Raw genomic sequence first — 23657 nt, forward strand, 5'->3', positions numbered from 1 at the left:
ACAGTGAAAACCACACACAAGGGAGGGAAAGCACAAGTTATATAGAAATAGTTTCTTACACACCCTAGCAACACTTCCCATAAGTTTGTGAACCAGTTTAAGCAAGACAGTGCATCAGTATAGGCAATACTTAAATGAAAACTGAGCAAAATGGCATTTCACAAGGTTTAGAAAGGGGAAGGAAAGGGTAGTTATAAGAAGTAGGTGCACCAACACAGTTCTAAGTGAGAATCAATCTAAAGAAGGCAGTTCTAACAAATGTAGCCAGAGTCAGTAGGCCTGTGCCAGAATCAGTGGTACAGGGCAAGGGCCCGGGAGCAAAATGTTCTTGTAGCTGCAGTCAAGTCTTTGGCTAACGATTTTGAAAAGGTGGATGCAGAAGTTGAAAGACAATGTTAAGAGAGAGGGGCGGCCAACCCTACAGATAGGTAAAGGATTTAAAACACCTTTAGTGCTACCGCGAAGAAAGGGGGGCCTGGCGGAACAATGTACCTTTAAATGAAGAAGTGGTTCCTGCGGTGGTGGTTGTTCCTGGTAGTTCCTGCAGTTCGGGTGATCCAGCAGAGGAAGAGAGGCTCTCGTCCTGGAGGAAGGTTCGAGTTACTGCACTACCCAGGGATGAAACCAGCCACAGTGCTGCCCAACGAATAAAAGGTACGCTCCTTTAAGTCGCGGTCCGGGTGGACTGGTGCCTGGCTATCCAGCCTCCGAGTACAGGGTACGGGAGATTCGACCAAGGCAAGTCCGGGAAGGCAATTAGCAAACTGGTTGGCCCCACCACCTCAAGGGAAGAAGGCTCTTCCAGATGAAGATCTCTCGTTGTGTGGAGAAAAGTGGTGAGACGCTGCAGCAGGGCTTCACCGATGGTTCAGTCGTTGCAGATGTCTTTGGCTTCTCTCCTCTTCGGCTTCTTAGTTCCAGTGGCAACGTCTTTCTATTCCAGTCCTCAGGACCCTGCTTTTATGCAAAAAGATCCCCATTCATACAGCCTAGCTGTCACTCACACAGTGGAGTGGTCATCTTGGCGGGAGACTCTCCAGCCTATCAGGATAGAGTGCGACATGGGTTGCTGAGGCAAACCTGAACAGGGGTCCTTCTCCCCCTCCCACACAATGGACCCACCCCAGACTCAGTGGTGCCGAAAGGAGGGCTTCTTGGCAGAAGCCCGCCAAAAGGACGAACAAAGGATCCCCGACCTGCGTTAGGAGTTTAGAGAAAGACACGAGAAAGAAGTTATATTAAAGTTCTGGCAAATAAAACCTACTGGAGTAAAGTTAATATTAAAATGCACCAACGGTATGTTAGAGGCTGTCAGAAAAAGTGGTAGCCTCGAACAATGGGAAAATCCCATAGGGAAATATTTGCGGTTGAATATTTATGGTAGTAACCACTGCCACCAGCCAGAAACTTTTGAGAGAGGGACTGTACGGTACCCTCTCGAAAATGAACATAAGGGAAAAACTATTAACCCTTTCCAGTACCTCCATAGTAAGAGATGGGTTGTACTGGTTTAGTTCATAGGAATTGACTAGTAAAGTCAATTGGGACTTTACATGCCCTGGGAGACAGTAGTCAGTAGCAGGGTATGGAGTCTATGTTTGGGGGTCGCTACGACACCTCTGTGTCACTGCACTGAGGGTGCTGCGTAACACACGTGAATAAAGATGGTTCCTATGGGGTTGAGAAAATCCCATAGACATTAAACACAAAAATAGCCTAGAACACACATAGCAAAAATGCCTGGGGGGCGTGGCTAACTAGCCATGGGATAGGACGCGCTTCTTGACAAGCTCCTGATGATCGACTTTGTTTTGCTGCAGTTACCTTTTGAAATTATTGCGAGCGTCTGGAAAATTGAAGATCAAGAGTCGGAAGTTGAAGGCTATGATAATCCTGACGTAGGAGCCTGTCTGGCTTGGGGGAAGCGAGATCTGCAGACTTTAACTGGTGCGGCCGTGAGGACACTTTGTTGCCAAGATGGCGGTAAACAAAGAGAAGGCTGGCGAAGACGAGAAGTGAAACTGACTCAATGGGACTAACACGGACTGCGGACAAATGCCTGGACAACAAATATTGAGTTCCCCGAGGAGGCCGTGTTACCAATCTGCTGCTCCCGGACTGGAAGGCAAGAGCGGCTTGTTACTGTTGCAAGCTCGCTGCAACAAGCTCGGCGAACCGTGACGGCTCACACTCACCGCTCGAGGGAAGCAGCATTTCTGGACCGCCGGCGGGCTCCATAACCTTTTTCTGTGTACGGATCGGCACTCGGCTGCATCCCACATGCATTGTGCCGGCACATAAGCGCTGTACAGGGAAAGAGCAGCGGTGCCGAGCAAGCTGAAGGTGCTTATGGACAGGTAGCCCTCGCAACGCGGACGGTGAGACTTCTACCGTTGCAAGCTGGGGGGCGTCGCAAGGCGCCGTAGACATCATAGACTGCAGGGCTTGGCAGTGCAGGAGCCGCTGCAGTCAGACACACGCTACGTTTGGAGAGCAGTTCGGATGGGCGAGGGGGAAGGCGCCACAAACCACGACAGCCACAGTGCTGCTGCAGGTGGATCATAACAGCACCAGGCTCCATAGACAATCACACGAATACATCCATGAGGAGCAGTACAGTGGATTGTCACTGACATTGGTTGTGGATGAACCCTAACACTGTATGGAATACGGCTTGGAAAATATGGGATGCGAAAGTAGTGTAATCTGAGTGCATGTTTTGAACGGCCCTGGGTGACATTGCAACTGCACTAAATAAGAGTGCCTGTAACACCTCAGTGGGGACACCCAACCTAAGGGGTCTTTCATGCACCTAGGCAACTGGACTGCAGGAGGTAGCTATGGATTCTTGGACCGACAGGACCTACGGATGGAAGTGATACGTGGGAGGACGCAACCCACTTGAATGACACTCTTCAGTGCCATAGCAACTTGAAGTCGGAAAGCGGAGATCCCGACGATCGAAGTACTGGAAAGTCGCAACAACCACTCTGGGCCAGAGCCAGATAGGGGCGAAGGGTGGCATTATGTCGGTAAAAGGATAGAGGGCTAAGACCAAACAAGCTACAATGGAGGCCTTTGCGAAAACGCAGAGGACCCCTACAACATTGACGCAAGGCGGGGCTGGGACCCCTGTGGAAGAAGCCCCAGAGGAGGATAAACAGCAAATCCTAGCGGCTGTAACGGCAAGATGCCAGGGCGCTGGCGGAGAGAACTAGTGGTCTGGAAAGTGAGGTGAAGATTACCAAAGAAGTCAGCATGAACAACGCAAAGGAAGTTCATGTGCTAAAACAGCAGGTGGCTAACCTGGAGAATCGAGTGGAAGAAGCGGGCGGAAGGGCGAGAAGGCATAATATCCGAGTGGTCGGCCTGCTGGAGGGAGAGGAAGGCCAAGACCCCACAAACTACGTGGAGAACATGATCCTTCAGGGGATCGGAGCAGACCAACTTTCGCAGGGGTTCACGGTCGAGCGGGCACATTGTGCCCTTATGAGAAAACCTCGACCTGGGGCCCCGCCGAGACCGATCATCGCGAGGATCCTGAACTATAGAGACAGGGAGAAGATATTGGAATATTTTCGCAAGGGCGGTACGATAGAGAGAGCATCAACCAACATCACAGCATACCCGGACTATGCGATGCTGGTGCAGAGGCAAAGATACTGTTACGTGGCTGTCAAAAGGAGGTCGAGAGCAGCAGGCATTAAGTACATGCTTCTGTATCTGGCAAGATTGAAAGTGTTTCACAAAGACAGAGCGATTTTTTTTGATACTCCGGAGGACGCTGTGAAATGGCTGGACCTGCAGGATTGCCCGGAACGGGAAGCGGATCGGGACCGGCGGGAGCAGGACGAATAAGAACTTGTAACATGGACACTGAGGGGGTAAGTGGGAGGGTGATCCCGAATATACTTGAAATGTAGGACAGGATTAACGCTGGATAACATTCGAGCCTGGTGCTCGGCATGGACTGGAATATAGTGGGAGCAAATGTAACTGGTAACGGTGCAGCATCAGCATTCAGCGCATAATTTAGATATAGGAGCATCAAGATAGAAGCTATCCACCCCGATAGATTATTAGTTCAGAGGCCGTTAGGGCGGCTTCACCCTACTGGGCCCTGTGTAGAAGTGTGTGCTAGGCAGGGCTAGATGTGGGGGTGCCTGAGATCCAGGAATGGAGCTGGGCAGCAGTTGGGGTGTGTGTTGGAAGGGGAGGGACGGATGGGAGGAGGGGAGGGAGGCTGGGAGTTGAGGGTGTATATAGTTATGGGGAGTTTTAGTTTTATGAGCCTATGCAGACTATTGAGAAGGGACTGTTCTTGTGCGGGCAGGGAGGACTGGCCTGATGTAAGATGGGGAAGTATTAACGAACAATGGGGGAGCTTAAGATAATAACCTGGAATGTCAGAGGACTTAACAGTTATTTGAAGAGAAATAAGGTCATGCTGTATTTGAGACGGCAAAAGATAGATATTGCTCTGCTACAGGAAACGCATCTGACTCGAGAGAAGATAGAGCTAATTGGGAGAAAATGGAAAGGTATAGTGGTGGGTTCATCATATTCTGCCTATGCTAGAGGAGTGCTGGTTTGGGTGGCGCCGCATGTCCCTTTTAAGTTAATTGGGGAAGTAGTGGAGACTGACAGGAGGATGGTCATATTGAAGGGGTTGATAGAAAACAAAGAAATATGTATTGTGAACACGTATGCCCCTAACCATAACACAGCGGCATACTTCAGAACCCTGTGCAACACCATGGGTGCGTGTGTGGGCAGTGCAGTGATTTGAGGTGGGGATTTCAATTGTGTAATAAATCCTAAGATAGACAGGTCGGATGATAAGGTTGATAGGCCCACCCCGGCGGCCAGAATATTGCGGATGCTGCTAGAGGATTTCGGCCTAGTAGGCGTTTGGAGAATAAAACATCCCACTGATAGAGAGTACTCACACTATTCGGCCCCGCAGCAGCTGCATACAAGACTCGACTATGTCTTCGCCACTCCAGATGTGATGACAGAGTGCAATCATATAGAATATAAAGCGAGGGTCCTCTCGGATCACTAGCCCTTTATCCTCGGTTGGCAATATTGCCCCCCGAGAGTACGGATTCCAACGTGGCGCCTCCGTGCAGAGGCGCTTAGGGATCCAGTCTTTAGGGAGGACATGAGAGATGAGATCATTAACTAATTTGAGATGAATACTGGCAGTGTTAACTCGGCAGGCACACTATGGGAGACCTTTAAGGTGGTGATGCAAGGGGTTGCCATTTCCAAGTCAAGGGGATTGCAAGGTGGAGTAGTAGATGACTTGCATACAGCAGAGGAGGAATTGGGAAAAGCACTGGGGAGAGGCGATGTAGATATGGAGCTAGTACTTAAATTACAGCAGCAGTGCGCGGAACTCTGGGAAAGGCTCTGCAATCTCAATTACACAAAGTACGTAGATAGACAGCATGCAGGGGGGGATAAAACGGGATGGCTCATAGCTTGGTTATACAAGACTGAAACCCCTAGACCCCCGATCAGGGCTATAACTAGAGGGGATGGCGAGGAAGTGGATACTCAAGATGGGGTCAACAAGGAATTTGCTGACTATTATAAGGCGCTATATGAGGATAGTGAGGGGAGCAGCCCGGAAGAGATAGCTGAAACACTGGGAGATATAGGACTGCCCAAGATAAGTGAAGAAGAGATGGAAGAGCTGGATGCACCAATTACTTTGGAGGAATTGGAGGAGGTAGTGAAGCAGTTGCCCACTAGCAAAACTCTGGGGGCAGATGGGTTCCCTAGTGAATTCTATAAAGTATATAGGGAGGAAGTGCTCCCCTCTATGCTAGTAATGCTTAATGAAGCATTTGAGGTAGGACGGTTGCTGGAGTCGCTCAGAGAAGCGATTATAGTACCGCTCCCCAAGCCCAATAAACCAGGGCATAGTTGTGGCTCCTACAGGCCCTTATCGATGCTGAACCAGGACAGTAAGATACTAACAGCTGTCTTAGCAAACAGATTGCGGAGAGTGATTGGTAAATTAATTCATCCAGATCAAACGGGCTATGTCCCGAGTAGGAACATAACTCACAACCACAGGAGACTCCATCGTGTGGTTGAATGGGGGCGTAGCAGTGAAGGCGAAATGGCGATTGTGTCCTTGGACGCAGTTAAAGCCTTTGACTCGGTTAAGTGGCCATGGCTGTTGGCGGCACTGGGGGGATATGGAATAGGGCCGGGTTATATTAAATGGGCTAAGATGCTATACAGTGAACCATTGGCCAGAGTTCGAACGGGATCAGTAATATCCGAGAGATGGCGACTTAGCAGAGGCACTAGACAGGGGTGCCCCTGGTCCCCGATGCTTTACATTCTAGCCCTGGAGCCTCTAGCAATATACCCCAGGCAACAATATGATACGGTAGGTATTGAGGTGGGAGGGGAGCGACATTTAATATCCTTGTATGCAGACGATTTGTTACTATATCTAAAATACCCAGAAGAAAATCTACAATACAATTTGGAAGTGATGGAGCGGTATGCCAGGTTATCTGGCATAGCGGTGAACCCCCAGAAATCCAGCATATTCCCGCTAGGTGGCTATGTGGGAACCCCTGTGGAGAGGTTGCCAGTGCTACAAGTACCATGGGCGATGAGTTCTTTCCGTTACCTTGGGATAGACGTGTACCACACGGCGGAAGAGGAACATAAGTGCAACACTGAGATAGCCATTGAGAAAATCAGGAAATGTATGAGGTTCTGGGAGAAGCTGCCCCTAGCAATGATGGGACGAGGAGCGATGCTTAAGATGGTGGTCCTGCCTATGCTTTTACATTACTTTAGTAATATTCCATATATGATAGCTAAGAAGTTCTTTGTTAAGCTGAATAGTATGTGTAGAGACTTCCTGTGGCACGGCACCCGGAGCAGAGTGGCGTTATGGAAGCTGCAGAACGTCTATGAAAAAGGTGGTATCAAACTACCTAATTATGAGGCTTATTATGTAGTGGGTCAACTGCAATATGTGGCCAAGTGGCTCTCTGATGAAGAGACTCCTGAACATAGGTTGTTTGGGCAAAACTGTACTCCGTTTTACTTAAGGGTTACCTGAATCGGAAATGAAAGGGCGCCCTGGGATGGTGATATTTGGGTGGAAAATGTGGCGTGGAGCCTGCTGACTGATGGGAGACCCTGTCCCGTGCTCCCCGCAGATACCGTTGGTTGCATTGGCGGGGGGGATAAGCAGCTGAGGGTGATTATCAGGACCTACTGGGAAACGGTGGGGCTGGTCACGTTAGGGGACATTTTGCAGGAGGGGGCCATAAGGGATTTTGGAGAACTTGGGGAAGCAGCGGGATTACGTACGGGTCAATATGTTACGTATCACAGAATGGTGCAGAAGATTCGTAAAACGTGGCCCGAAACAATCTTGACAGAGGAACCAGATGCTATTATTGGGGCAATATATGACATATCAGAGGGGGGGCATGAGATCTCTAGATTGTATGAGATGGTGATGTCTAAGGTTGGGAAAGATAGTACACTTAAGATTGGAATGGGAAGCGGAAGCCGGAGCCCCTATGGAGGATGGGATGTGGGAACGTGCCTTGGGATACCACAAGAAAGTGTCAAGAAATGCCAGATTTAAACAAATACAGTTATATATAACGCACAGGGTGTACATGACCCCTTTGAGGATATCTAAGTTTAAAAACATTGGGCGCCAGGCGTGTCCTAAGTGCAATGAGGAAAATGCCGACATGATACACATGTTTTGGGCCTGTCCCATAATTGAATGCTTCTGGGGTGACATAGCACAAAAACTAGAAGAGAAAGGGGTCACGCTCGTCATAGATACAGTCTGGGCCTGCTCGTTGGGTGGTTTCCCCAGATCACCGAAACTTAAACATGTCAGTAAATTGAAAGATTTGGCCTATGTGCTTGCCAAACGAAGAATAGCCATGGGGTGGAAGAAGTGCCACAAACCACGGGTGGAGGTGTGGTGGAAAGAATTACAGAAATGGGCGGAGGCTGAAACGATGGTATGGCAGGAGACGAGCAGCATGAGTGGGGAGGAGGAAGTGGGCTCCCTGATGGCATGGAAATCATTGCTAGCGGAAATGTTCGGAGGAGTATCGGATCCAACGGAATCCGAGGGCAGCGAAACTCTGCCACACGAAACAGATACTGAATGCGAAGGACAAAGAGGATCATGAGGGGGCTGGGAATGGGAGAGCAGTGACCAAAGACTAAATGTGTTTATTGAAATTGTTGCAAATTCCACTGCGAGTTTGGTTTGTATTGTTGTTTGGTTTGAATAAAATTAATAAAGAAATTAAAAAAAAAATAATAATAAAATAGCAAAAATGCCTAAGAGTGGGAAAAAGAATCTCACTCTTAGCAGGCAAAAATAAACAAACCCTTCAAATCCAGCAAAGCTGCTGGGGGACTCTATAGGTAAGGGAAATAAGCGATAAGCCATAAAATGAGAATTCTCCCTAACATATCCCCCCTTTTATTGTTCTCGAAAAATTCCCTCATCTTGTCCTCTATTTCCCCTCTAATTATTGGGTCCCTCAGCAGGGTCTTTGGGTATTTCCATCCTCACACCCCCCTTCTTTCATTCCCCAGTTCCAGTTGCATGGAGACAATTTTATTATCCGCTATTCCGATGGGGCCCATTTTTACTTCCTTGACTCTTCCCAGCAGTTCTGCAGTTGCCCATATATAGTCTATTCTAGACTGAGTTCTGTGTACGCTCGATAGGAAGGTGTAGCCTTCCTCGTTCCCCTTTAACTCCTGCCACACAATCCTCAGACCCAGTCGTGCCATCCTATCCCTCAGATCTATCGAAGCCATTCCCCCTCCCCAGCCTTTATCCCCCCGCCCTATCCCGTTCCCAATCCCAGGCTATGTTATGGTCCCCCATTAAAATGATTTGACCCCTTGCGCTTCCTTCAAGCGTTCCCAAAAGATGCCTCCGAAAGGCTTCTTGGCCTGAGTTGGGTGCGTAGACGACCGCTATTGTGTATGTGGAGTCCCGGTGTATTCCCTTCACTATTATGTATCTGCCTCCCTTATCTCGCAGGATTTCATCTATTCTGAAGTCTTCTGTGTTTTTGATAGCCAGTGCTACCCCCTCTTTCTTAGTCATCCCTGAGGCTTGAAATATTTGGTTGAAACCACGCAGTCTCAGCCTTGTTTGGTCCTTATGTATGAGATGTGTTTCTTGTAGCCCTAGGATGTCAGGCCCTTCCTTCTTTGTGAACCTCTCTAGCTTTTTCCGCTTCAGGCGGGAGTTAAAGCCCCTAACATTATGGGTCACCCACTTGAATTGAACAATTTTGCGTGCTGCCTACTTTTGCTGATTGACTGGGGGGCTCCCTCCCTTTCATTTCCCTCCACTCCCTTACCCCCTCTTCCCTTATTGGTGTGGGTCCCTTTGGTGCTCCCTCCGTTTGCTCCTTTGTCCTTGCCCCCTCATCCTCTCCGGTCTTGTCTGCCCCTCTCCCTTCCTGCAGTGTGGTTATTCATTTCTGCAATCCCGCCCACTCGAAGAGGAGGCCGAAGGGAAAGGTCCACTTGTATCTAATCCTTCTTTCCTTGAGTACTGTGGGGATTGGGCCCATTTGCTGATGCTTCACTAGTTTGCTGTTGGCAAGGTCCTGGTACAGCTCGATTCTTTGTCCCTTGTATTGTACTGGTTCTCTTTGTCTGGCTGGCTTCAGGAGAGCCTCCTTCTGCGCATTTCTCGTGAATGCCACTAATACATCCCTTGGTCTGGCATTTGAGCTCCTGCTGAAACATCCCACTCTGTGAACTCTGTCCATTTCTACCATGCCTGGGGTCATTACCCCTAGTAGCTCGGCGCAGAGCTATTGTATAGTTCCTTTCAGCTCTTTGTCCGTTACCGTTTCTGACAGTAGTTTCAGCCTAATATTGATTCTCCTGGACCTGCTTTCCATGTCTTCCATCATAAGTTCTAGGTTTCGCGTTGCTGTGTCCAGTCTTTTGATCGCCTCACTGTTTACCATTATTTCTTTGTCGACCTCCTGTAGGCCTTTTACCAGGAGGTCCGCCCTCCCTCCCAACTGACCCACCTCCTGTTTCATCTCCTCCATGGCTTGGTTAATGTCCGATCTCATCAGTTAGAATTGGTCTTGGAAAGTTCTTGCTAGTGTGGTCTGTAGGGAGAGCATTTCTCTGTTTAAATCTTAGCGTGTCACTGGTAGAGATGGGTCCATGTCTTCCGGGGTGCTGCGTCCTGTTGCCCCTTCTTGGGAACTCTTGTACTATTGTGTGCTTCATTGGTATCTCTTGGTGGCCACAGTGTCAGGAGGTATCAGGTAATATTATCCCCATATATATGGTCGCCGTAAATAATATCGCCGGGAAAAGGTTGCGGCGATATTATATGGGTGACCATATATATGGGGACAGGGGCAAAAAAAAAAAGTTTTAAAAAAAATACACATTTGTTTTTAAATTTGGGGTTTGCGGGGGTGTCCCCCGCATGTTCCATGCAATAATGTTGCCACAAAAAAACGGCCATTTTTCGGCAATATTTTTGCATGGCGAGATTTTTGTGGCGACATTATTACATGGAACCTGTCAGGAGTGTTCTGGGGGTGTCCCCCTCTGGCTGTCCTCCTTTGTTTGTTCTGCCTTTATTTTTGGTCGACATGGCTGCGTGGCCTTGATAGGATCTGTGTAGATGCTCTGCTCTGGCCCAGGTGTCCGGCTCCGGTCCCCTTTATTCTTGTGGGGCCTCCTTTTATGGGCTGAGGCCCTGCCCCTGACTGCCTCTATCGGTCCGGGCTTGGGGTCCTGGGCTCTTACTCTGGGGGGTCCTCCCCACTCTGCCCCTTTATGTCTCTCCTTTTTCTCCTCTTTTGTAGGGTATCGCCTCTTGAGCCATGGGAAAGACTCTCCCGGGCTTCACCCGGTGCCAGTTCCTCCTCCTCCTTTTATGGGTTCACTTCGCCTTGTGGGGCCCTCATCTCAGGCGGCCAGTGCTTTTTGCTGATTGTCGTGCCCCCTTATGTGCCCGTTGTGTGCCAGGTGTTTTCCTCTTGGGGGTGCTATGGAGGCAGTGTTTGGGGCCCTTTTAGGGGTGCTGCTTCCTCCCTTTCCAAATCCCACCTTCCCCCTGCGGTGGGCCCTGACTTCTTTGGCTCTCGTCCTAGTCCTCACTGCCAATTTGTTCCTTGGCGGGTCTCACTCCCTCCAGGTGGGGCTCTGTGTCAGCCCAACTGGTCCACTGCGCCTTTTATCCTGCTCCCCGTCCCCTCTCACCCCCGGTTTATATGAGATGAGGGGCAGGGGGACCGGGTGGTCTTTAGCCTTGATTCAGTTCCAAACATTCTTTGCTGCAGTAGCCTAGCTCCCCTTCCTCAGCCTTGTGGCTCAGCCCTGTTCTCCCCGAGGCCGAGGTGTTGTGTCTCAGGGGGTCCACGAGGGAGGGCTGCCTCTGTGGCGGCTCGCTCTTCCGGATCCCTGCGGATGGGCGCCTCTCCTCCTTAGAGCTTGCCCTCCCTCCGGTTGTGTATGGGGAATGTTCAGGGCCTTAGATCCCCTTGCCAGTCTGCTGTGTATTTTCTTTCTTTGCTTCCTATGGTCAGTTCCTTCTTGCCCCTGTGTACATTGGGGGGAGGGACAGCTAGGTTTTAGCGCTGCCTTTATTGTTCCTCACCTCGGTGTCCCAGCGTCCCTTCCTCTATTCAGAGGGGTGACCTTGTTCTCACCAGTTTGCAGGGTTCTCACCCCCGGTGGTCCCGTGTGTAAGGGGGGGTTGCCTCCGTGCCTCTGTCTGTGGCACCTGTAGGGTGCCTCGCTTCTTGGATGCCCTGCGAGGGGATGCCCTCCACTGCTGGGCTCTCTCTCCCTTTGGTGATGTTTGGGAGCGTGTCCAGTGCCCCAGGAGGAGGCTCACCTGTTGTGCCTCTCTCTTGTGGTGTCCGTGGCTCTGTTACTGGCCAGGCTCCTCCTCAGCTCCGATGCTGCTTCCTGCTCCTCAAGTTTGGTTTCCCTCATCGGGGCGGGCCTCTCACATTCTTCTTGCCAGCTCTGCCTCGGCCTGGCCTCCGTTACCTTTCTCCCTCACCTGGGGCTCTCACCTCTTGTTCTGGCGCACTTCTTCCGCCCAGCCACCGATACCTTTCTTCCCTGATGGGCTCTCCCTCTTTTCCACCTGCGATATGGTTCCTCTCGAGCCTGCTGGGCCGCCCCAGCGCTCCTTGTCATCTGTTTGTCCGGACCCTCCCACGGGGGTCTGGGTTGCCCTCTGAGTCTGCATGCTGCGCGTTGCTCCTCCGGTTGCCTTTCTATTTTCAGAGTCACTGGCTTATCCTCAGAGCTACTCCTCTTCGCTTGCCTGGTAGCCGATGGTCTGATTTCCTTATTGGGTCCGCTTTCCTTCTATGCCAGACCCTCCTGTCTCTGTAGCAGCGTTGGGGTGCTACCGACTCTTCCTTGGCTCGGCCACTTACTTTCCTCCGCGGATCTCCGCTCTTGTGCTCTTTTTCGCAGGGGCCCATAGTCTGCATCACTGCCGCCTGCGGTCCCGTGCCTCGGGCCGGCCACGCTCCTCCTCTCGCCTCCGCTCGTAGGTACTCTGCAGACACTCCTTCTGTCCCAGAGCCTTGTAGCAGATGTTGTCAATAGTTTCTCCCTCGTTCCGGATTCTAAACAGCCTTAACAGGGTGGTGGATCCGCGTTCTTTTACTGTAGGCCTCTGGAGCGCCGTCGACACGTCTATCTCGTGTCGTCGGCCATCTTGAAGTTCCCTACTTACCTTTTAGCCATCCGTGCATGTTTTTACCCTGCAGCATCGGATCTGTCCTTCCTACATGGGTCCGATCAGACGCCCTAGGGTCTGCTTTTCATTTCTTTTCTTTTGTTTTTGGGTCCCCCGCCTCCAGAGCTCCAGAAGTGGGGAACACCCCTGCTACCCCCAAAGGCAATCACTACCAAACATGGGGAACAATGGAAGATAGCTGTATCGCCCCCCTAGGCACGGCCACCCACCCGCATACATCAGCAATCATACACTACTTGAACTCATATTGCACATCACTTCTGCCACTAGAATGCAGTTCCATGAAATAAATTTGGCCTAGCTGGGTACAAAATCAGTCTTGGTCTTGGTGACTTGCATACTCTCCTGACAGCCTATCGCAGCATCGATCCGCAAGTCTGATCTCCATGCGTCGCTAGCAGGGACTTAGCCACCGCTACCTACCTTTGCACAGGCTAAAATGCACACACACATTCTAGAATCTGTGAGGATCCTGAAGGCATCCTCCCATTTACTCCACTTGGATCTTCCTCTTAGGTGGCCAGGGAAAGGCCATCACTTTTGAATCCCAACCCTGGGGGTGGATGTGCGAGGGAGGATAACCTGGGTGGAGGGACCTTGGGGAGTGGGGAGAGGATGTCTTCAGGTGAGACATTTATCCCCCTTCCCCGTATGAGAATGAGTCCTTCCCTGCCCATGCCTTCGTCGGGTATTGTCAGTCTTTTCCACACACACCAACTGTCCCACAATCATATGCCTTTGAGACAGGGACACGGAAGAGGCAACTAGGAGTGATGCACACTTCTAGTCAATTTCACCACTTTGGTACTGAGACGAGGAAGAGGACTACGGAGGAAAGTCATTGCAAGGGTCAGGCATGTCCCATTAATAGGTGTAATTGTTGTCAGGCAAAGAACTTGCACCTGCAACCTATTGAGAGGCCACTGGTGCATTAATGGAAAAACCGGCAGTGAGGAAAGGAGAACCTGCCAGCTGAGAGGGCCGTAGCTGCAAGGCGAGGAGCAGACTGGAGAGGGGCCGGTGGAGAGGAAACTGTGTACTGCAGAGGAGTGAGAGAGGCACTACGACCCGAATGGGCCGTGAGAAGGTTGGAGCCCCTGCAGTCCTCTATGATGCATGCTCCCAGTTGGAGCTGGGGAACACTGAAGACTCTGGATTGCCAAGAGCCGCTACCGCGAGGTTCACAGCGCTGCTCGCTGGTACTCCCGTTGCGTACCCAGTTAGTGTGAGAAAGCAAACACTCGTACCGGGGCACTCCACGGGCTGGAATTGGACATTTGATAGTACCGATTGAACTCAAACTTCTAAGAATGGGGTTTGGAACCCAAATGAAAGAATATTGAATTGCGAACCGATTGCCAAGTATTTAGTGAAATATAACAACATATATTGAACACCAAACTAAAGAGAAGATTTGGAAATTATGTGAAATTACAGCACGGGTGAAAAGCAAAGGATGTGCTGTTATGAAAGTTGTGAAAACCGTCAAGAAGCATTAATGAACAAAAGGAAAACCCGTAATGAAAACTTATCAATTAAGTGAAAAGCAATTGTGAAGGGCAAGTTGCTGAAAGTGAATGAACAATGTGAAAACAAGGTGGCGGAAGAGGATAAACACCACAGAATACATTGAATACAAGTTGTGGTTAAACAAAAAACTGCCAAGGAGAAACTCACAGGGCATTTTGATTACTGACACAGGTACATGGTGGAAAACATGTGTTGGCCAAGGAAAACCAAGAGCATCACAACATGCCAAGTGTTATTGGTTGCCTGACCTGTGATGGGTGGACCTTGTAGTCCGACAACTGTGCCCAGACCGAATAGCCCCTATATGGGAAAGAGTCAAGGAAAACAAAGATATAAAGGCTGTGTGGTATAAGTGTTGAAGTCAAAGAAATCATCTGTTTGAGCTGATAAAGAGTTTAAAGGATTGTAAAATTGCATTTGAAATATCATTGAAAGTCAAGGGACTAGAACTGTGTATGGGGAAGGGAACCCAGAGATATACTGAAACTGTGCTGATCTTAGGGAAAGGGAACACCACGATATCCGGGAATTGTGCTGAACTTGGGGAAGGGAACCCCCAAGATCTTTTGGAACTATTTTGAACTTGAGGAAGGGGAAGTTGAAATCCGCCAGAACTGGGAAAAGCTCAGAACTTTATTTTGAACACTCTTTCTTTTAGTGCTGACATCCCATCACATTGTTTTTTAAAAAAACATTTTATTTGTTTTATTCATACATTACAAACAAAAGTAAATACCAGTGTCTTCACCATGACATTGCTTTCCAGACGTAATTCGCATGTGCATTGTATGTTCCACATTTCGCCAGTTTGACAGTTTCCCCTACGTACATCGTGAGTACTCGTCCTCATTTTCGAGGTTCCTTCTTTGCCTAGGCACTTGTTTCTCCGTGCCATTGCTAAGTGCTCTCTGTGGTTCTCACACAGGGGCTTTCCATGTGTCCTGCATTAAACATCTCTGCGTCAGCACATTCCATGGCTCTATGCCTGTGCTCCCCTCATGCACTCCTTTTTGCAGTGCCCTTTGCCACACTATTGTTTCAGTCAGTGACCAGCGCTTTATGTCGGCCAACCAGGCCTCTATCCTGGGTCACTCAGCTGATTGCCAGGCCATTGGTATCCTGCGCTTTGCCAGGATACAGATCAGATCTTTCATTTTGGATAGGTGCGCAGCCCGTCTCCCTCCCCTTGGGAACAGATCTAACAAGCTGAACACTGAGGGCCACGCTTGCATCATTATCCCCCTCCCTTCACTTTTTCAGCCACGCGCTGCCAGAATCTGACTATCATCGGGCATGTCCAGAAAATGTGCATCATGTCTGTGTTCCCCTGCGCGCATGTTAGGCATGCCTGGTCTGTGTTCATGTATATGTGTGTCATCCTCTACGGTGTTAGGTACGCCCTATGTGTTACATATATTTGGGTGAGTTTAAATCTAGCGTTTCTGGAGACTTTCTTAGTATACAGAAGCACTCAGCGTCCGTGAAGTCTCTCCCCATGAGTGCTGGCAGATCCCCTTCGCCCGTCCCCTGTGCCTGGCCATCTCCTGTCTATCCTACTCACCATTCCCAAATGTGTTAGGAACTGTCCCTTGTGTATTCTGTGTTCTTTCATCAGGGACGAAAATCCCAGCATCCCCCAGTCCTCAAAGAGGTCACCCAATGTAGCTATCCCTTTAGTTTCCCAGTGCTTCCTAATCTGTCGCACTATGCCTGGTTGTGGTCCTGTGATCCCTGCTATGGGAATGTTCCCAGAGTAAGGATCCGGGGTCCCCAAGAGTCTCCGCGTTCTTTTCTGCAGGTCTCGGCCCAGTATCCGGAGCCCAGAGGGTCTTGACAATTCCAGGTCTCTCACCCAGGGGACTTCTTTCAGGTAGTGGTGTTTCAACATTTGTTGCAATAGTTTGGTATCTAGAGTCATTTCGTCCTCGAGCCAGTTCGCCACAAACTGCAGTTGCCCGGCCAGGTAGTACTGTTCGAAGTTGGGTACCCTCATCCCACCATTATTATAGTCTCTTTGTAGTGTGCTCAGGGCTATTCTGTTTCTCCCCGTCCCTCATAAGAATCCCCTCATTAGCTTTTCTATCCACTTGAAGAAGCCCCCGGGTATGGCGTAAGGCACATTACGAAGTGGTACAGTAGGCGCAGGAGTGCTATCATTTTTAACAATGCTGCTCTAACCGGCAACCCAGGTGTCAATTTCTCCCAGAATCTCATGGAGCTCTCTGCACCCTCGAGGGCTCTCTGCGTGTTGTCTATGTGTGCTGAGGCTGGGTCATGCCACACATTTATTCCCAGATATCTAAAGGTTTCACTGTCCATTTTAGCCCCAAATTTGGCAATCGTTCTCTGTCCAGGCCTCTCAGCATCCCCAACGGGAACAGGCTGGATTTCCCCCTGTATATTCGAATAACCGATAGTCTGGCAAACTGGTCAACTATGGCCAACAAGTGCAGTAAATTGGCTCCGGGTTGGCTGACATATAGTAGCATGTCGTCTGCATGCATGGACACTGTGTGTGCTACCCCGTCTTTCTCTATTCCTGCTGCTTTGTACTCTGTTCTTAGGAAGGCCGCCAGCGGCTCCAGGGCCAGGATGTACAACATTGGGTACAGCGGGCATCCCTGCTTAGTGCCTTTTCATGCCTCCCATGCCCCAGAGGTCTGTTTCCCTATTCAAACTCTTGCCCTAAGTGCCTTATACATCAGCCGCACCCACCTCATGAAGACTCCACTCTTCCCAAGTCTCTCTAGGGTTCCCAGTAGCCAGTCCCACCTCACAGAGTCAAAGGCCTTAACCGCATCTAGAGAGTCTACTGCATAGTCTCCTCCTAGGTGATTTGTACTGTCTATCAAATGGTGTAGACTTCGGAGGTTCCATACAGTGCAGCGCCCTGAGACGTATCCAGTTTGGTCTGTGTGGACCAGTTTGCCTATCACTCTCCTGAGTCTGTTTGCCAGTACTGCTGCCAGGATTCACTCTCCGGGTTCATCATTGAGAGTGGCCTGTAGGATCCACAGTCCTGTGGCGGCTTCCCTGGTTTGAGTATGGGCACTATTGTGGACTCCCTGAGGCTGTTGGGCAGTACTCCTTCCTCGTATGCGTTGGTGTAAATTTCCAGGAGTTTAGGCACCAGCACCTCCATTTATGCCTTATAAAACTCCCCAGCCCCAGCGTTTTGGCAGTAGGGGGTCCAGTTATCACTTCTCTAATTTCCACCAGCGGGAGAGGCGCCTCCAGCGCAGCCGTCTGTTCGCTCCTCAGCCTTGGCAGGTCTATTCGACACAGTGGGGGTCATTCCGAGGTTGGAGGTAAGGGAAAAACTATGCCGGTAAAGGATTACCAGCATTGCTTACCACTCCGGGCTATTCCGACCTGCCAACCCGCTATTAGCGGCACCGTAAATAACGTTGCCTCTAATAGCAGCATGGGCGCAGGCACGCGGCCCATCATACTGGCAATAGCGGCATGCCGCTAAAGGGAGTAAATCACAAGTCAGGGGGACAAGCAAATACCAGCATCATGAAGGCGCTAATAAGCGATACCGGCATGCCGGTAATACCGGCATCGCAAACCACCCGTAAAATGCCATGTGCAGTGTTCCCAACTGCCATAGGTGCACACAATCAGCACAGGTGAAGGCAATGGAGTCTGGCCCAGTACAAAAGGAGCACACCCACACACCGCACCCCCTGCCACGCCAAGATGATTCCAATAGTAGTAGCAATACTGGAGGACATGCTTGCATTGCCACACCAGCAACAACAACAACAGCCGGCACCACAGTGGAGACCCAGGAGGAAAAGGAGGGTAAGACAGGCCCAGCATGCCCCACCAGTGCAGCCAGCGTTGCCACGCAGGCAGCCCCAATACCTCGCATCAGAGCTAGTCCTTTCAACCTAACCCCAGAGCAGATCCACACCCTGTACCGTCTGGACCGGGACACCATCACCGCCATCGTGGACATGATACACAATGACATTGTCAGCCTCATTGAAATACGCACCACCATCCCCCCTCTACTGAAGGTAGTGTCTGTGCTCCACTTCCTTGCCGCAGGCACCTACCAGCACACAGTGGGGCACATGCATGGCATATCACAACCCTTATTTTCTCGCATTCTGAACCAAGTGCTGGATGCCCTCCTCAAGCACACAAGGAACTACATATCCCTACCACAGACTCCCCAGGAGGTTTTTGATACAAAAGTTAGCTTCCATGCACTGGCAGGCATGCCAAATTGTGTAGGTGCCCTCGATTGCACCCAAGTGGAGTTGGTAGTCCCGCATGCCATGGAGGTGGTGTACCGCAACCGCAAGCAATACCACTCCATCAATGTGCAGATGGTATGTGACGCCAGCAAGATCATCACACATTGTTGTGCCCGATATCCTGGATCAACTCATGACTCTATGGTCCTGCGGAACTCCACGCCGCCATGCTTCATGGAGCGACATGCTGGACGACGTGCCTGGCTGCTTGGTAAGTTGCATGACTGGCACATGGCATTGAAATGGGGGAGAGATGCTCACACCACCATGCTGTCAATGTTGATGTGACTGCACGATGTGCACATCACCGAACACTGTGCCCCAAAGCATCACAAACGGTACATGACACCCAAATCCCATAGGAATAAAGTAAGGTCGACACCTATCACTACATGACTAACAGTAAACCACCCCACATCCCACAACATGTGCACCACTCATCAGCGGACCTCACCCTCCTTAACGCCATCCAGCAACATGCAGTACATATGCACTATGTTGCTGTCTCCAGCAAATCACCACACAGGACAAGCATCCCTGGGAGTGCATTGAACTGAACCAACAAGGGAATCCACTGTCTGTCACAGGGCCGCCACACCCATAGGAATGCTGCATGTCACCATGTGAAAAATCAGCGCTGATTGCCTAATATTGCACAGACTACTGCCAACACTCCCTGTAAGTCAATCTCACAGAACACAACACATCACAAATTTGACACGAACACAGCTGTATGCGTACACGATGCATGTGCAACAAGACGTCAGTGCACACCATGTATCATCTTGAAGATGCAACCCACATCATTAGTCCATGGCACAGGCCACATTGAGGGCCTGAAAATGGCGTGCATACATCCAGGGACATGTGCATGTGACCAACGATAATCTGCAGGCATGTGTGACTAGTACAGCTGCCCATCATGATTCGACTGACATGTACTTTTTGTTGCCTCCCATGCAGGTGACAGACCCTTGAAGCCATGGCTCCTCACCCCTGTCCGAAACCCACAGAACAGGCATGAGGAGGACTACAATCGTTCCGACACCCGTACCCGTGTAGTCATAGAGCAGACCTTTGGCCTGTTGAAGGCACGATTTTGCTGCCTTAGCCGGTCGGGTGGGGCACTCCTCTTCAGGCATGAGAAGGTGGCCAAGATCAACATGGCATGTGTCATGCTGCACAATATGTGTATCCGCCGGAACGTGCCCCTGCCCCCTGACATTGAACTGCTACCACCTGGTGATGATGAAGGGGATGAAAAAGATGTGGCTGGACATTATCACAGTGACGATGCACTGGATGGATGTGCTGTGCGCCAGTCAGTGATTGCACAATATTTCTGACACACATGGCTGCAGAGGGTGACATGATAGTTGGTTAGAGGGCACTGGATGTGAGGGTACATGTACACTATGCACTGTATATGAATAAATGACACATGCACAATGATTAATGTCCACTCAAGTATTTCTTTTAACACAACGTGTGTAATGAATTTTACAATGATAACTAAAGTGCACTAACCCACCACCACCCTCACCCCCTCCCCCCACAACTCCCCCACACATGTCTCAACTAGTCTCAAATGCCTTCATCAGGCTGCCCAGACTATTTTTAGCACTCCCTGGACCTAGTGGCGGCATGTCTGGCCGGCACAGGGTGCGCAACGACCCTGCTCAAATTGGGTTGCTGGACATTCCGACTCCATGGCATCGGCGGGCGGATACCTCCTTGCACAGGCGGCTAGTATTCTCCACAAATACCTTGCCCATGGAGGCAGTGTTGTCTGTGATGGTCTTGCCTAGAGAGCCGATGTTCTCCCGCCACTCCTGCCTTGCCTGGGTGTTGTCCTTCACGAACTGCCGCACAAAGGCAGTCAGCTGCTCAGAACGCTGCGGCCCTGCGGGTGCACCTGTGGAGGTGGACGGTGCCTGGGTGTCATACTCGGCCTCACTGCTCTCCACTATGGGACTGATGTCCCCTCAAAATAACTCCCCCCCCAGACTGCCACGGGGTTGTGCCGTGGTCTGACTCAAGTGATGTGATTTGTGGGGATGGCAGTGGACTGGGCGTGCGGAGCAGTTCTGAGGAATCATCCTCAACGGGCACCCATACCTCCTCCTGTGCCTCCTCCTCAGCCTGGGGTGCTGTGGCTGCCACCTCCCCAGCCAGACTGGACTGTGCCGAGTGTGGTGCCTCGGCTGTTTCCTGTGGCTGTGCAACAGGTGTCGCTGCTTCCTCCTCAACAGCCCTTGGCAGCACCGGTGCCCTGGCAACCTGAGGTGTTTTCACTGGTGGTGCATGGCAGGCCTTGGGTTGGCCCTTCGAGGTTGAAGGCCGGTTGGCCTCATCCTGGGCCCTTTTCCGGGGTGTGGTTTTCTGTGGGGTTGAGTCCTGGGCATCGCTGTCATGGTCTGAGCCTGTGGGGGTTGAAGAGAGGGACGGCATGAGTGATGTTTTGATAGGCATCATGCATACATTTGTACAATTGATCATCCACACAATCGAGGGTAATTGGCATTTGAGTTTGGATGGTCACATTGTTTGATACATGGGTGGGTGATGCAGGCACACGTCTGGGTCACTCATGTTGGGCAAGACCTATGGTATGTGACATGCATATTTGTTTGGGCCTGCATGCAGTGTGACTTATGACATTTACATTTTGTGTGGTATGTGTCAGGTACGGCATTGCCTTGCTGCAGGCATCTGCATGTGTCTGTGATGGGTCCGTCAACTTTGCTGGGAGTGTGTGTGTGTTGGGCCATGGCTTGCCTCTTTGGACAGAAATATTGGTTGACTTTCATCAGGCTCTGCATTACAGTGTTTTCTTAGGACACTCACCTCCATCCGCCGATGTTGTGGCGCCACACTCCATGTCTCCGACACCTTCTATCCCCACAATAACAATCAGGCTGGCACATATGTCCTCCCATGGGGACAGCTTGATGGGGGAGCTGTCTCCTCCGCCTGTTGCCATTGCCTGCCTCCTGTTGACGGACAGTATGTTCCGTACTCGCAGCCGCAAGTCATCCCAATGCTTCCTGCAGTCTTTTATGGTAGGTGGGGTGTTCCCGACTGCGCTCACTTTCTGCGCCACAAGTGCCCAGTTCTCTTTTTTTCTGATGATGGCCGCCCTTTTCATGCTCTGAGTGAACACGATGTCTGCATGTTCCTGCAGGGTCCCAGCTAGCATCTCCAACTCGTCTTCGCTGAAGCGCTCCTTGCGCTGGCGGGAGGCGCCCTTCTTAATAGCCTTTGGCATTGTGATGTTTTGGATGATGATTTTCCACGAACAGCAGTGTCCCACAGGTCCTGTGTGCAGAGGATGGCAATGGATTGTGTTTTTAAAGATGGCCGCCATGCTCCTTCCCTTTCCTGTGCGGTGATGCTACTTCCGGTTCCGCTTATTTACGGTGACCGTTATTAGCGGTCACCGCTAATAGCGGTGAAAGCTAATAGCGGTGGCTGCTAATGCCGCATTGGTTCATGCCGGTAGTGCAATCTGCGCTATGCATGATGCCGCTAAGGGCATTTTACGTGCCTTTAATGCCATAGTGGTAATGCCCTTACCAGCATGGCGCAAAGCTCGTGCACGCAAAGTCTATTAGCGGGCTCTTGACTACACAGACACACTATTTGCGCCATGCCGGTAAGGACAGTTACTTACTTCCAACCTCGGAATGACCCCCAGTGTCTCCTTAATATCTGTGCCACTACCCATATCATCTCTTGTATACAGGGTTTCATAGAATATGTTGTTGATCTCCGCTTGTGACCTGACTACTTCCCCATCATCGTTCCTAAAGCTACTTATCATATCTCTAGGTGCCTCCCATCTGCATAGCCAGGCTAGCAGTCTTCCGGGCTTGTCCCTTTCTGAATGTATTCTCTGGGTATACTTTGTGTAGTTTAGTGTCCCCAACCTTTCCCACTCCTCTATGCATTTCTTGCGCAATTTCATCAGTCTCACCTCGCCCTCCGTGAGCCTTCATTCCTCCCTTGCTATATCACTTTCGGTAGTTTATAGGGATTACTGTATGTTTGCTCGTAGGCCACCCATTTTTCCTATCACTTCGCCCCTCATCACAACCTTAAAGACTTCCCATAGCATGCCTGTCGCAACACTACCCGTGTTTGTTTCAAAATACTCTGCTATTTTGTCCCCCAGATGATTCTTGAAATCGTCCTCAAGCATCGCTTCGGCTCTCCGGGCGGGTATTGGTGCTCTTGTTGGCATCACCTGCCATTTTACAAGGAGCGGGGCATCGTCCGATATCACCCTGGCCTTGTATTCTGTGTCTCTATATTCTCCCAGGGTCTCTGCTCCTGTGAAGATGTAGTCTGTTCAAGTGTGCGTCCCATGTGGGGCCGAATAGTGCGAATGTCTGCACTCCCCTTCATGCCCCTCTGCCCCTCCAGACGTCTACCAGCTGCAGTTGTTTCAGCAGAGCACCCAGTATCTTAGCCAGTGGTGCTGGCTTCCTGTATTTCTCATCTGACCTGTCCAGTTTGGTGTTTAGTGTGCAGTTGAAGTCTCCTCCCCACACCCACGTTGCTCCCCTGTATGTAGCCAGTGTCGGGTGTAGTGATCCAAAGAACTCGGTAGCGTTGTGGTTTGGGGCATATGTATTAACGAGGCATACTTCCCTGTTTTCTAATATTCCAAGCACCACCACCACCCTTCCCCCGTCAACCTTTTTGAATTCCAGCAGTTGGAAGGGGACTGAGGGCGCTATCCACACCAGTACTCCTCTTGCATATACTGAATACGTTGAGCCATACAGTTTGCCTCGACATTTCCTGGCTATCACAGCCTGCTTCTCCTCCGTGAGATGTGTCTCCTGAAGCATCGCTATTTGTATCCCATTCCTTTTCAAGTATGCGTGTACCCACAGTCTCTTTATATAGTTGTTCAGTCCCCTGACATTCCAGGTGAAATCCCCCAGGCCACTAGCTCCCATCCAGGGTGATCCCTCTGGGCGGCTCCATTCCCACTGCCCTATACATTGGTTCACTCGCCCCTCCCCCATTGGCCATTTTGTCAGTGG

Source organism: Ambystoma mexicanum, chromosome 5q (assembly GCF_040938575.1).
Source record: "Ambystoma mexicanum isolate Mex_15411 chromosome 5q, UKY_AmexF1_1, whole genome shotgun sequence".
In the NCBI taxonomy this organism is placed as follows: Eukaryota; Metazoa; Chordata; class Amphibia; order Caudata; family Ambystomatidae; genus Ambystoma; species Ambystoma mexicanum.